The sequence below is a fragment of the Lolium perenne genome, chromosome 1 (assembly GCF_019359855.2).
Source record: "Lolium perenne isolate Kyuss_39 chromosome 1, Kyuss_2.0, whole genome shotgun sequence".
Classification (NCBI taxonomy): domain Eukaryota; kingdom Viridiplantae; phylum Streptophyta; class Magnoliopsida; order Poales; family Poaceae; genus Lolium; species Lolium perenne.
In genome coordinates, this window is record NC_067244.2 from 95,225,700 (window position 1) to 95,241,073 (window position 15,374).

Below are 15,374 nucleotides of genomic sequence, written 5' to 3' on the forward strand. Positions count from 1 at the left end.
AAACTTGAATAAAAACTAGATAGAATTTTTTTATTGAACATGGGTTGCCTCCCATGCAGCGCTTCTAGTCACTACAATAAAAGTTGCCATGGCCGACGAATTGAAAGTAGCGCTGTGGTTGCTGATGCACCAACCCCGACGATTTTTGCTCTCTCCGTGGTGCATGTCAAAACTTTTTTTTTCTCGTTTTTAAGGCCATCTAGCCCGACGTAAACGTGGAAAACATCGCGTATGGTGGCCCGGGACGTGGTGTATGATGAATTATCGGGTGCGCCGGCCAAGTCAACGCAAATCCGCACCGCCCAGGGATGTAGGGCCCAGATGGCAGCGTCTCTAGCGATAAAAAAATTTCTCGATCGCGCCATCTCGTTCACATTCTCCGATCGAGGCCGTTTAGGCTGCAGGCTCTTGGGTCCCGCATGTCATCCTCTCTGAACGAAAAATATTTCTTTTCTTGGATTTTTTTGGCCCCATAATTTTTGGCTACTTACTTTTTCTTTTGGTCCCGTGCTGCCTTGGAAACGTTGAGACCTCTTCTGCAAAATTGGACACGTATGTCATCCTCTATGTACAATCAAGTTTATTTTCTTGGAGTTATTTTTGGCATCTGATATTTAGTCACTTGCCTTTTTCTTTCGATCCCGTGCCGCCTTGGAAACATTGAGACCGTTGCTGCAAAATGGGTCCCGCATGTCATCCTCTATGAACAATAAACCTTTCCATTCTATTAGTTATTTTTGGAACCTGATATTTGGTCACTTGCCTTTTTCTTTCGATCCCGTGCCTCCTTGGAAACCTTGAGACCGCTACTGCAAAATGGGACCCGCATGTTATCCTCTATCTACAATAAAAGTTTATTTTGTTGGATTATTTTTGGTTCCTAATATTTGGTCACTTGCCTTTTTATTTCGATCTCATGTTGCCTCTGAAACGTTGAGTAAGCTTCTGGCTCATGGGACCCGCATGTCATCCTCTATGTACAATAAAAGTTTCTTTTCTTGGATTATTTTTGGCTCCTAATATTTGGTCACTTGCCTTTTTCTTTAGGTCTCATGCCGCCTTTGAAACGATGAGACCACTGCTGCAAAATTGGACACATATGTCATCCTCTATGTACAGTTAAAGTTTCTTTTCTAGGATTATTTTTGGCTCCTGATATTTGGTACTTGCATTTTTCTTTCGATCTCATGCCGTCTTTGAAACATTAAGGAACCTGCTGGCTCATGGGACCCACATGTAATCCTCTATGTACAATACTAGTAAAAGTTTCTTTTCTTGGATTTTTTTCACCCTCTGATTTTTGGTTGTTTCCTTTTTCTTTTGATCCCCTGCCGCCTTGGAAATGTTGAGGATGTTGTTGCCTCATGGGTCCCGCATGTCATCCTCTCTGAATGATAAATGTTTCTTTTCTTGGATTTTTTGACCCCCTTACTTTTGGCTACTTACGTTTTTTTTGAAGGGTCAACAGTGGGGAAAAAGCCCCCACTGCAATTTTTATTATTATTTATAAAAGGAGTTTACAGATGTACAAGATGTACAAGAAAGAAAGAAAAGAAAGAAAAGAAAGAACGAAAGAAAGCAAGCAGGCTAAAGCTAAAGTTAAAGCTAAAGCTAAGAAGACATGAAGATCTGAAGCCAAGCCTTGAAAGGATTATCCCATTTTTCTTCATTCTGTAAGAGAGTAACTGGATCTCTTGTTTGAACACGGATTTCCAGGCTTGAAAAGTTGGTGTTTGTCCTTCGAAGATTTTCCTGTTTCTGATTATCCAAATGGACCATGAAGCAATCATAATAATCTCCACTGCAAACGGTAGATTTAGCTTCTCCTTAATATCATATAAAGCCTCCATGATTGATTGCTGGTTTGAAATTTGAGGATAGAGAAAAGACCAGCATTGTTGAGCAAATGGTTGAGACCGCTGCTACAAAATGGGAACCGCATGTCATCCTCTATGTACAATAAAGTTTCTTTTCTTGGATTTTTTTACCCCCTGATTTTTTGTCACTTTCCTTTTTCTTTCGATCATGTGTCGCCTTTGAAACGTTGAGGACGCTACTAGCTCATGGGTCCCACATGTCATCCTCTATGTACAGTAAATATTTCTTTTCTTGGATTTTTTTGACCCCCTGATTTTTGGCTATTTACTTTTTCTTTCGATCTCGTGCCGCCTTGAAAACGTTGAGACCGCTCCTGCAAAATGGGTCCCACATGTCAACCTCTATGAACAATAAACCTTTTCCTTCTTGGAGTTATTTTTTATCCCTAATTTCTGGATATTTTCCTTTTTCTTTCGATCCCCTGCCGCCTTTGAAACATAGAGGACACTGCTGGCTCATGGGTCCCACATGCCAGCCTCTATGAACAATAAACCTTTGCTTTGTTGGATTTATTTTTGACCCATAATTTCTGGCTATTTGCCTTTTTCTTTCGATCCCCTACCATGTTTCAAACGTTGAGGCCGCTCCTGCAAAATGGGACCCATATGTCATCCTCTCTGAACGATAAACATTGAGGCTGCTGCTGCAAAATGGATCCCACATGTCAGCCTCTCTGTTCAATAAATGTTTCCTTTCTTGGATTTATTTTTGACCCCTGATTTCTGGCTACTTTGATTTTTCTTTCGATCTCCCGCCGCATTTGAAATGTTGAGGACGCTGCTGGCTCATGGGTCCCACATGTCATCCTCTCTGAATGAAAAACCTTTCATTTCTAGGATTTTTTTTCACCCGTGATTTCTGGCTACTTGTTTTTTTTCACCCGTGATAATTGCCTTTTTTATCCTTCCGTTTGATTTTACCTTTTAAACGTTAAGGGACGATGTTGGCTGATGGGTCCCTGATGTCAGCCGCTCTGTACAAGAAACATGAGATATCTTGAAATTTTTTACCCATGATATTGCGGGATACTGCTTGCCCTTTTTCTCAATCCCTTCTGTTTTACTTTACCTTTAAATGTTGAGGAACATTGTTGCCTGATTGTGGGGCCCCAGACTAGCTGTCTGAAACACCTGTTATGCATACTCATTCACGAACGTATGATCTGTGTGTCGTGAAAGCATAACTGAACTGGTATAAAAAACATCACGCATTACAGTACCGAATGAAAAGATTATAACATGTCACATGACCAATACTTACATGAGAGCCGCAATGGGAGGAGATCAACATTCACACAATGGAAATAATTCAGACGAAAGTGTTCGCATGGCCCAAGTCATTCCATAACCCTACCGGCAACTGACTGGGAAGACGTCCCTAGCTCGCATAGACGTCATCAACGCCTTCTTCATATGTCGAACTCCACCAAGTATGGCCAAGTAAATAGCCAGGGACAATACCAATAGTACATTGTGAATTGTACTCGCAAACCACCATAGAGAGAAGTAAATGATATGCATATTTGGCAGTAGCAAGGAACAAGCACTATTCTAGGGTTACAAGGAGTGCGAGATAGTTTCTCTCGTATGACATCTCTATATCTTTGTTGAAAACCTTTTTGAAAACAAGTTTCTTTTGAAGACTAATAAGTAAGGATGACCCAATTTCCTTTATGGCCATCTTCGTATGACCAAAACAAAATTTCCAACTTTCCACCTTACCTCCCAGGTACATTTCCTCCAGTCCCACTGGTTTTTTCTTTTCCAAATTCATTTTGTAAATCTATTTTATAAACCAAACCTCCTTCAATGCCAAGCAACTTCCATTCCCGCATCCATAACCGTGGACATGGCTATTCGAATAGTTTTACACTCTGCAGATGTTGTACACTTTCTCCACAAGATCTGATAAATCCACCGGGATCATCCCTGGTTCACCAAGCATCAAAACGCGCGGCTCGGATACCAGATCGTAGTTTTTCGCTTGCTCTCCTTAGCCTAAGACATGACAAATGAGTTGTACCTCCCAACACCAGATTCCGGGATGCCGTTTACCTAGGAGTTGCAAAGTCCCCGGCACACCCGACCCTGCGGAATGCCACCCAACCACTTAGGCATCTTTCAATGGGAGCTCATAGGTTGTACTCCACGTACCTAAACAGGCAAATGGGTTGCGCCCTTCTCATGGGAAGAACCCCGATCGAAGCGTCGATGGTCGGACTGCCACTACACACTAGTAACAATTCGATAGTCCATAACGATTTTAGTTCGTCAGTGAATGTGAAAAATCCATCATGGAGGTCTCATGCTGACGGTTTGCAAGACTGTGGCGAACCTCACGTCATAGATGGCCTGGCTGACAGTTCTATTTGGCCGTCACAGATCCATGATGGATTTGTGTTGGCCCAGAGCCCGCCTAGACCAAGTCATTGTGACGCAAATAACCGTCATGCGCCGGCTCCCTTCACCGGCGACCACCATGTCAGGTGTGTCAGGCCAATGATTACCATGTCGGGACAATGATTGACTTGTCAGACCCATCATTAATCTGTTAGTCCGGTCAACTCTAAGCTTTGTTTCCTAGCTTGATGCCATCATCGCCGTGGCATGGGTAACGTGGCGCATTAGGAAGCAAACATGTGTCAGTCTGATGACGACAACCTAACCAATTGAAGCGTGCCACATCGACAAATGAATAGGGACACGTTATCCAATAGTATCTCCATTCGTGGACAAATAGTAATAGGGCAAGAGGACCAGTAGTATTTTGACACGTGCCAATTTTAGGACAACATACTTTACCCACCGACACGTGGCACATCCCATTGACTGACACGTGTCCATACTGACATTGCTCTCTCTGCCAGGTGGACGAGTAAGAAATAGCCACGTGTTCGGAACCAGCAACGCGAGGCCTGCTTATAGCTGGGCCGTATTTCAAGTTTGGCCCAGGTAAAATAGGCCTGTCGAAAGCCCGCAAAGCGAGACCTGCTTACTGCCGAAACCACGAAAGTACGTGACATAAAATGGCCCAATGGAATTGCTTGCAGAAACCGAAACCACGAAAGTAACAGGAATAGTTACAAGCATACATAATAATATATGTACATTGAACGAGAATTATTACAATCATACACACATCACAGTTAAACGAGTACAGCTGTAGGAACATTAGTTTAATGTGAACCATAACCATCCAACCATCTAAACCAACAGTTCAACATCACACCACCAAAATAATAGTTCAGCCAATAACCAGCCAACCATCAAAAGCATCCATTGAACATCGCACCACTAGTCCACCATAGCCGTTATATGGGTTAGGAAGTCTACCTTTACTCGTGAATGAACCTAAGGAACTCCTGCATCTTTGCATATATCCAGAGTGCAGGTCTTCATTTTCCTTCATCTTGCTGGCCAATTGATTTATTTGATTGCGTTGGGTGTTGACAAGATCCTCTAGTTCTGCAGTTACCATCTTCTCTTTCTTGAGCTCAGCAGCAATTTTGCTACTGATGCATCGAGAGGGCTACTAATGCATGATCCCTGCAGTGTGTACAAAACTAGGTTGGAGAGTTCTCTTGGACAGGACATCATGTAAGCATTCGGCCTCAGTCTTGCTTCCTCCATCTGTTGTAACTCGATGCAACGCATGTTCCATCTCGGTCTTGTTTTACGATGAAAAACATGGTTATCAGATACATCAAGATATAAACTTTGCCACATCGGTGGGGACTCTCTTTGATGGATAACTTACAATTATATCTTGTACAATTGGGGAGAAGCGCCTTTCCCGGTTAATGTGGCACTCCTTGAACATATCCAATGGACTGATTTCTTGATTTTTGGACTTGGCCTTCTGAAATGAAAAACATCCGTGCAGTCAGCTTAAGATTCTATGAGGGGAGTGTGGAAAGAGTTTATATAACTGTCATATGTTAAATGTTGGTTTGCATTTGGATAACAATTGAAAGCAATCTGAGCAGAGCATCTTTCCCGTAGACCAGATCAATGTGCTGAAAACTAATATAAAATAGCTAATCATCAAAACAAATTTATTTAATTTGCATGGACCTGTCCATCACATATGTAAACAATTTATGTAGATGGGAAAGTTGGAATCATAAAAAATAGTACACTCTACGATGTATAGTAAGTGGTGTGGTTGACCCCAACAGTTATTATGGATTGGAGATTCAGAGGGAGTACCTAGAATTGGATACACTAGCACGAAATTCTTGAATACATATGAATATGAATACACTGAAATTATCAAACTAGAATCATGCAGAACCATCATTCAGCAAAAAAATAACTAAATATCCATCAACCGTGAAAAATCTGTCAAGCTTCATGCACTAGCCTACGCAACCAAAACACCAAACTGATTGAAAGGGCTAGTACAATCGACTTATACATACATCAACAACATCCACTACCGTTTATGTTGAATCTGGGTCCTTACCAAGATTCCCAAGTGAGTTTCATAGCTTCGTGACCCAGTGGTTTGTCGGAACAGAACTTTAGAACGGTTCCTTCTATTCATATTGCAGACCTCCTGCAAACATTGTTGACTTAGTAACGCAAAAACATATTGTCAAGCTTCATGCAATAGCCAACGCAACCAAAAGTCCGAACTGATGGAAAGGGCTAAGCAATCCACATATACACTCAACACTCCCCCTCACGTGTGACGGGAGACAAGTCAACACGTGGAGACTCAGAGGTATAGCTCAAGAGGCATATACGTGGACTCCGAAGAGGGCAACGGAGGGTAGCAGCAATTTTTAGGATAAATTGCGAAAGCCAAGACTTAGAACTCGAGACCGTGGGCTCTAATACAATGTCAAGCTTCATGCAATACCCAACGCAACCAAAAGTCTGAACAGATGGAAAAGGCTAAGAAATCCACATATACACTCAAAATACAAAATATAGTAGCTTTGATTTCTAAAAGGAACCAACCTTTGTCTTGGGATCCATCCAATGCTGCACAAGCTCATTCCACTTGGAGTTGTTCATAGAATGGACATGACATGTTTTTGGCACTTCATTGGGAAGATGGCAATCAAAATACTTGACTTTCAACATGTGCCGATGTTGCTGAATGCCTTTATTTAAGAGGATTTCTACATGCTGCTTTTACTAGTGAAGCAGTTATGTCCATACTAAACTTCGGCTGATGACATGTAAAACAGACATAAGAATGTACAGCTTTGCAGGCTGACATCTGCATATAAACGTCAAAGGGGGGAAAGGACCAGCAATATGTACTTACAGCCACTCTGTTGTAATAACCATGGAGGACTTGAGTGTCACCCTTGTACTTGTTCCAGTGCGAACGCACAGGCACCCAGTTCCTGACTGCAATATTGCATTCACTTGCAAACTTTGCAGCGATTGCAGCTGAAACTGGCCTAGTCCTTCCCTTTGGAATGACTACTGGCAGTTGGGAACCTTTGGGAACATACTTTTGATTTTTTGGCAAGTTGATTTTTACTCCCCTTGCCACTACAAAAAAATAATAACAGTTAAGGTAATAAAAGAGGTACTCCAAACAAAATATAGACGAAAAACAGACTAAATACACAAATCATGCCTTTAACCCCATTGCTGGACAGGGTTTCCACCTCAGGATCCCCGAGTCCTATATCTCTGCTGGCCTGATGGGTTTGGTCATTAGGCTGAGTGTTTGCATGATCTTCATCATTCATGTGCTTGTTGGCATCCATCTGGTCAGTGCACTCAACGAAGATAGGCCCTGTTCCATCATTACATGTGACAAGGGAGTAAGCCAACATATGTAGTCATTTTGAAACAAAAGCTAAACTAAATGCATGTAAGAACTTGACAACACTACTTGATAGATGCAGTATGCATTATGTGCTACAACTTGCCTTCAACGAGAGAAGGGTTCAGACGCAGGGATCTCCGTGTGGCTGAGATTGGACTTTGTTTGTGTCTAAGAGCCGGTGGGTCTGGTGATGATCTTTTCATGCCTGGTTGCGTCAAGGTTCTATCTGGAGGCGTTAGGTTTTCCTTGTAGTTGGTCATAGGTATCTTCTTGCGATGGTAAGAAGCACGACATTGATCATTGTATACAGGAACAATTGATTGGCATTTAGAATCAAACATTTATAGATATGATAAGGCAAGATGAGATGGAGGAACTAGCACCTTAGCTGCCGAGAGAGAGGGGAAGCTCTCAAGCATATCATGTAATAAGACTGCAAGCTCATAGTCTCCTTCATGTGGCTGAGATGCTGATATTCTCTTATTGCCCTTTTACTATTATTTTCCCCCATTGAAGCATGTGATGCGCATCATCTCAACAGGAGAAGCTCCAGGAAGTTTTGCAATGTTCCTCCTCTTTTTATTGCGTTTTCCTGCCGCTGCTAAAATAGCAAGTACAAAGATTAAGGCTTAGTTTGGTAGCTCGGTATTATCTAAACCGATGTAATACTTTTTTTTTTGAAACAAGATAGCCCAACCACGGGGAGGCCTAGCTTATATTGAAAGCTCACATGTTTTGACAGACACACTGAAGGAAGGAAAAAAACTCCACTAGCAAAGAAGAAAGACCACTCACAAGTCACAACACAGGAAGTAATGCTGATAATTTAGTTTGCCAAAACGGTTTACATTGTGGAACACAGGCCACACAACTATATTTTATAACTAAAATATTCCAATGACTGCCTAACAAATACCAGAGTTTTCCTCGTTTCTTAGTTCTAGATAAATAAGGTCAGACTTCTTTCTTGAATACTTAAAAAAACACAGTTATCGAGAATATTTTTGTTTTTGAATCAAATTATTTACAGGATCCAAACATCCGAAACGTAGTTTAAGATGTGCGGATGTGTGGTATGTATGATGATATAGAGCAAAAATACTTGTATTTATAAGCCAGTAACAAACGAAGCAAATTGGTATTCTCTTACCAATCGACCAGGAAACTACCCAATCGATAGCAATCGACCGAACATTCGAGAACAGGCAAAACAATCGAACTAACTGGGCTGCGAAAAAACAAGTATACCCGTTCCTAGCATCATGGCGAGGGAGAGGATTTGTCTCAACTGGCGTAGATGTGGCCCGAGACAATGGACCGCTACGGTATGGTTGGATTGCGGCGATGATGTGCAGGGGGGAACTCCAGAGGGAGAAGTAGTCGGCGGGAGGGGGTGGATGTGGCCGGAGGCGGATCTAGGGTTTGTTGGAATGGGGGAAACTGGATGCGAAACTCCCATGGTTGCCCGGCTGTAAGTGTTCTACTCCCCCCGGTTCAAAATATTTGCATAAATAATTCCATATGGGAACTAGTTATGGCACCATAGAATCACAGTTACTTAACTACCCCTGCCCTCACGCCCGCATCAAGTATTATAGTTCCGTGTTACTAACGGGTAGAAGGGCCATTTTGCTGGTTTAAATTCTTTTGAGTGGGGTCGAAAATTTGCTCTGGCGGCTATTACAAATTTTCAGACGTGTGGGTCCGAAATCATGAAAATGGGTCGAAGTTGGGCTACGAACGAACTTCATTGTTGATCGACAGACATAGCCCAACAAGTATTCGCTTCTTGGGTAGTATATCAATTTACTGTCCCTTAATGAATCCTCTGCCATTCCCCTAACAAAAAGAGAGCGGCCACAGAGAGAATTCTCAGGCAAATCTCCAAGGGACAGATATTCATGTTATTATTAGTTAAAAGATGCAATACTTCACGCGAGCTGGTACGGCCTTGGCATCCATTGTGTGGACTTGCGGATATATAACCCGTGAAAAAGAATTTAGAACTAGATGCACGCCAATGCACACGTAACCTCAAAAAAGGAAATGAACAAACATGTACCGTATTGGTTCTCACAAAATTAGAGAACAACCTGTTCGATACGCTGCTCGATACGCCCAGCTAGCAAAGGGGTGTGCATACACGCTGCTCGATACGCCCAGCTAGCAAGCTAGCCCAGGAACTTGAACACCATGGATTGAACAGCCCCCAAACACAACCTCGGTCGATGTGTCGAACTTGAACACCAACACCTCGAACAACATCATGGGGCCGTCATTCTCTAACTTGAAAATGAGGGTTTCACCACGCTGCAAGCCCTGCCTCCGAGCGTAGCGATTCCAGCCTCTGAAGAAAATAAGCTCATCATCCATCCACTGGAGTTGGACAGAGTAATCACACCATTTGGTCCTTTTCAGTCGCATGCTCCTTGGCTTCTTGTCAATCACCCGGGTATCCAAGTGGATGACCTTAAACACTGTAGGTATGACCAGAATGAACATGTCATCATCATCCAGCTGGACGTAGAAGCGTTGTGGCACCGGCTGGTTGGGCTTGTGTCCAATTATAGGAGGTCTACCACCAACTGTCCATGACCGCGGACGTGGCTATTCGAATAGTTTAAACTCTACAGAGGTTGTACACTTGTGCCACAACAATTGCAATAGTCCGTCAGGGGTAACTGGCCCTGATTTATCGCACTTAGTGCGTGAACTACCAATCCTAACCTTTCATTTACATCGACTAGTATAGGCACCTCTCCCCATGAGCTTGGCCTCCCGATGAAGACCAACCGTCAACCCGGGAACTGCACAGGGCTTGGGTCTGACATTCACCTCATTTCACGTCATTTCAGTTTTAGTGGAGGCAGCCTCGGCATAACCCCTATGACGCTTGTTCCGAGGGAACCCATACTAAAATACATAAGTTTCTAGTTAAGCCCTACCCAGATTCAGGTATTGTGGGGGTACTTAAGAATTGGAATGGTATCGCATCCGAACCCAACCATCAGTTTTGTAAAATTCACCAAGTCATTCACAAGTCATAATCACCTTCAAAATCTTTCAATAGAATGACTCATCATTCCAAGGTTTTCAAAATCATTTCATTTCACAAGTTCCCATCTAGAGTAGTCACCTTTAGTTGTTAGCACTAGCAACTAGTCATGAGGGGTGCTAACTAGCTTATAGCTTTCTAGGCTAAGTGTGATGCTCTTGTACTAGTACATCACTATACCAAGTGAATTCATGAATCAAAAAGTAACTTTGATAAATCAAATTCAATAAAGCTTGTAAAGTAAAAAACTTGGGATGGGACCATTAAGCATAGAGTAAAAAGAAAGGGGTGGTGCCTTGCTCTTGTATAGCTTTGCACTTTGCAACAATATTAGGTTGCCTTGATTGGGGTAGTGATCAAAGTTCCCTTCTTCTTCCTCTTGGTAGAAAACCTCCTCCTCTTGATAGTCTCCGGTACTAGCGTCTATAAATGAATACGAGGATACAAACACCAATCAATACTTAAGTAGACTAGTTTAGCCTTAAGGGCTGATACGTGTCAAACATATCTATAATTTCTTATGTTCCATGCTACTTTTATGATGATACTCACATGTTTTATACACACTTTATGTCATTATTATGCATTTTTCAGCACTAACCTATTGACAACATGCCGAAGAGCCAGTTGCTGTTTTCTGCTGTTTTTGGTTTCACAAATCCTACAAAGGAAATATTCTCGGAATTGGACGAAATCAACGCCCAGGGTCTTATTTTTCCACGGAGCTTCCAGAAGACCGAAGAGGATACGAAGTGGGGCGACGAGGCACCCAGACCACAGGGCCGCACGGCCAAGGGTGGGCCCGGGCCGCCCTATGGTGTGGGCCCCTCGTCAGCCCTCCGACCCTGCCCTTCTACTTAAACTCTCCGTCGCGAAAACCCTATCACCGAGAGCCACGATACGGAAATAGTTCCAGAGATGCCGCCGCCGCCAATCCCATCTCGGGGGATTCAGGAGATCGCCTCCGGCACCCTGCCGGAGAGGGGAATCATCTCCTGGAGTACTCTTCATCACCATGATCGCCTCCAGACTGATGTGTGAGTAGTTCATCCTTGGACTATGGGTCCATAGCAGTAGCTAGATGGTTGTCTTCTCCTCATTGTGCTATCATGTTAGATCTTGTGAGCTGCCTATCATGATCAAGATCATCTATTTGTAATGCTACATGTTGTGTTTGTTGGGATCCGATGAATATGGAATACTATGTCAAGTTGATTATCAATCTATCATATATGTGTTGTTTATGATCTTGCATGCTCTCCGTTGCTAGTAGAGGCTATGGCCAAGTTGATACTTGTGACTCCAAGAGGGAGTATTTATGCTCGATAGTGGGTTCATGCCTCCATTGAATCTGGGACAGTGACAGAAAGTTCTAAGGTTGTGGATGTGCTGTTGCCACTAGGGATAAAACATCGATGCTTTGTCTAAGGATATTTGTGTTGATTACATTACGCACCATACTTAATGCAATTGTTTGTTGTTTGCAACTTAATACTGGAAGGGGTGCGGATGCTAACCCGAAGGTGGACTTTTTAGGCATAGATGCATGCTGGATAGTGGTCTATGTACTTTGTCGTAATGCCCTAAGTAAATCTCATAGTATTCATCATGATATGTATGTGCATTGTTATGCCCTCTCTATTTGTCAATTGCCCAACTGTAATTTGTTCACCCAACATGCTATTTATCTTATTGGAGAGACACCACTAGTGAACTATGGACCCCGGTCCATTCTTTTACATCCGAATACAATCTACTGCAATCATTGTTCTCTGCTGTTCTTCGCAAACAAACATCATTTTCCACACCATACATTTAATCCTTTGTTTACAGCAAGCCGGTGAGATTGACAACCTCACTGTTATGTTGGGGCAAAGTATTTTGATTGTGTTGTGCAGGTTCCACGTTGGCGCCGGAATCCCTGGTGTTGCGCCGCACTACACTCCTCCGCCAACAACCTTCACGTGGTCCTTGACTCTTACTGGTTCGATAACCTTGGTTTCTTACTGATGGAAAACTTGCTGCTGTACGCATCACACCTTCCTCTTGGGGTTCCCAACGGACGTGTGCTTCACGCATATCAAGACTGTTTTCTGGCGCCGTTGCCGGGGAACTGAAGAAAAGTTACACCACAAAGATTTCTAACTCCCACGTCAACTGCACGCCAGCAACTGTTTTCTGGCGCCGTTGCCGGGGAGATCAAGACACACAGCAAGGGGAGTCTCCCACATCCAATCTCTTTACTTTGTTTTGTCTTGCTTTACTTTATTTTATTTACTGCTTTTTTTGCTTTTTATATCAAAAATACAAAAAAAATTAGTTACTTGCATTACTTTATTTACTATCTTGTTTGCGTTCTCCATATTAAAAACACAAAAAAAATTAGTTACTTGCATTTACTTTATTTAGTTTTCTTTATTTATTATTGCTAAAAATGAGTAATCCTGAAGTTGAAGTTTGTTCGTTTAAGCAACAAGGGGGGAGAAAGTTTTAAAGATGCTTGGTATAGAATTAGTGCTGCTCATCATAGGTGCACTAAGAAACACTCCACTATTATCCTACTTAGGAACTTTTATGTTGGTATCTCTAGCTAGAATAGGTATGTTCTTGATAATCTCGCGGGAGGTAATTTCCTAGGCACTCCTGCTTTGGAAGCCAGTTGCATTATTGAGAGTCTAGTTGGAATACCACCTGTTAATGAAGTTAAAATTGAAATCTCTCTTGAAGATGTCATGAAAAAGTTGGAGACCATAGAGCAAAATATTCCAAGTATTAAGACTAAATTGGGAATATTACTTAATAACACTGATAAACTTGATAAATCTCTAGGTGGAATTAATGAGAGAATTGCCGTCTTAGAAACTTGTGCTACTCATGATAATCAAACCCATAGGATCAGTGAACTTGAAGAAGCTATGGGAACCTTGGGTTCGACTTTTTCTTCTCTTAAGTTTAAGGAGAAAGCTTATGTGGGTAAGGAGCAAAAGTTCATGTATGTCTCTAAGGTGCCTAAGCCAAAAAAACTATTATAGGCCTAAAATTGACAAAGCCCTTAGTACCACTATGGATGATGGAGCATCTAAGATACCTATTGTTACAAGTTGTGAAAATTATGATGTTGATGCTTCATCTCTTGATAATACTTGATTCACACTTTCTGCGCCTAGCTGAAAGGCGTTAAAGAAAAGCGCTTATGGGAGACAACCCATTATTTTACTTCTACACTTTTGTTTTATATTTGAGTCTTGGAAGTTGTTACTACTGTAGCAACCTCTCCTTATCTTTATTTTATTGCATTGTTGTGCCAAGTAAAGTCTTTGATAGTAGGGTTGATACTAGATTTGGATTACTGCGCAGAAACAGATTTCTCGCTGCCACGAAATTGAGTAGCCCCGTCTGTAGGTAACTCAGAAAAATCTGCCAATTTACGTGCGTGATCCTCAGATATGTACGCAACTTTCATTCAATTTGAGCTTTTTAATCTGAGCAAGTTAAGTTCCCCATAAAAATTCGTCTTTACGGATTGTTCTGTTCTGACAGATTCTGCCTTTTATTTCGCATTGCCTCTTTTGCTATGTTTGATGGATTTCTTTGTTCCATTAACTTTCAGTAGCTTTGTGCAATGTCCAGAAGTGTTAAGAATGATTATGTCACCTCTGAATATGTGAGTTTTTGATTATGCACTAACCCTCTAATGAGTTTGTTTTGAGTTTGGTGTGGAGGAAGTTTTCAAGGGTCAAGAGAGGAGGATGATACAATATGATCAAGAAGAGTGAAAAGTCTAAGCTTGGGGATGCCCCCGTGGTTCATCCCTGCATATTTCAAGAAGACTCAAGCATCTAAGCTTGGGGATGCCCAAGGCATCCCTTCTTCATCGACAACTTATCAGGTCACCTCTAGTGAAACTATATTTTTATTCCGTCACATCTTATGTGCTTTACTTGGAACGTCTGTATATTTTTATTTTTGTTTTTGTTTGAATAAAATCGGATCCTAGCATTCCTTGTTTGTGAGAGAGACACGCTCCGCTATTGCATATGAACACTGGTGTTTTTAGCTTTACTTTTAATGTTCATGGCGAAGGTTGAAACTGGTTCGTTCATTGTTATATGGTTGGAAACAGAAAATGCTTCATGTGGTAATTGGTATAATGTCTTGAATAATTTGATACTTGGCAATTGTTGTGCTCAATAGATCATGTTTAAGCTCTTGCATCATGTACTTTGCACCTATTAATGAAGAACTACCATAGAGCTTGTTGACATTTGGTTTGCATGATTGGTCTCTCTAAAGTCTAGATATTTTCTGGTGAGGTGTTTGAACAACAAGGAAGACAGTGTAGAGTCTTATAATGCTTGCAATATGTTCTTATGCAAGTTTTGTTGTACCGGTTCACACTTGTGTTTGCTTCAAACAACCTTGCTAGCCAAAGCCTTGTATTGAGAGGGAATACTTCTCGTGCATCCAAATCCTTGAGCCAAAACCTATGCCATTTATGTCCACCATACCTACCTACTACATGGTATTTTTCTGCCATTCCAAGTAAATACTTCATGTGCTACCTTTAAACAATTCAAAAGTTACTATCTCTTATTTGTGTCAATGTTTTATAGCTCATGAGGAAGTATGTGGTGTTTTATGTTTCAAT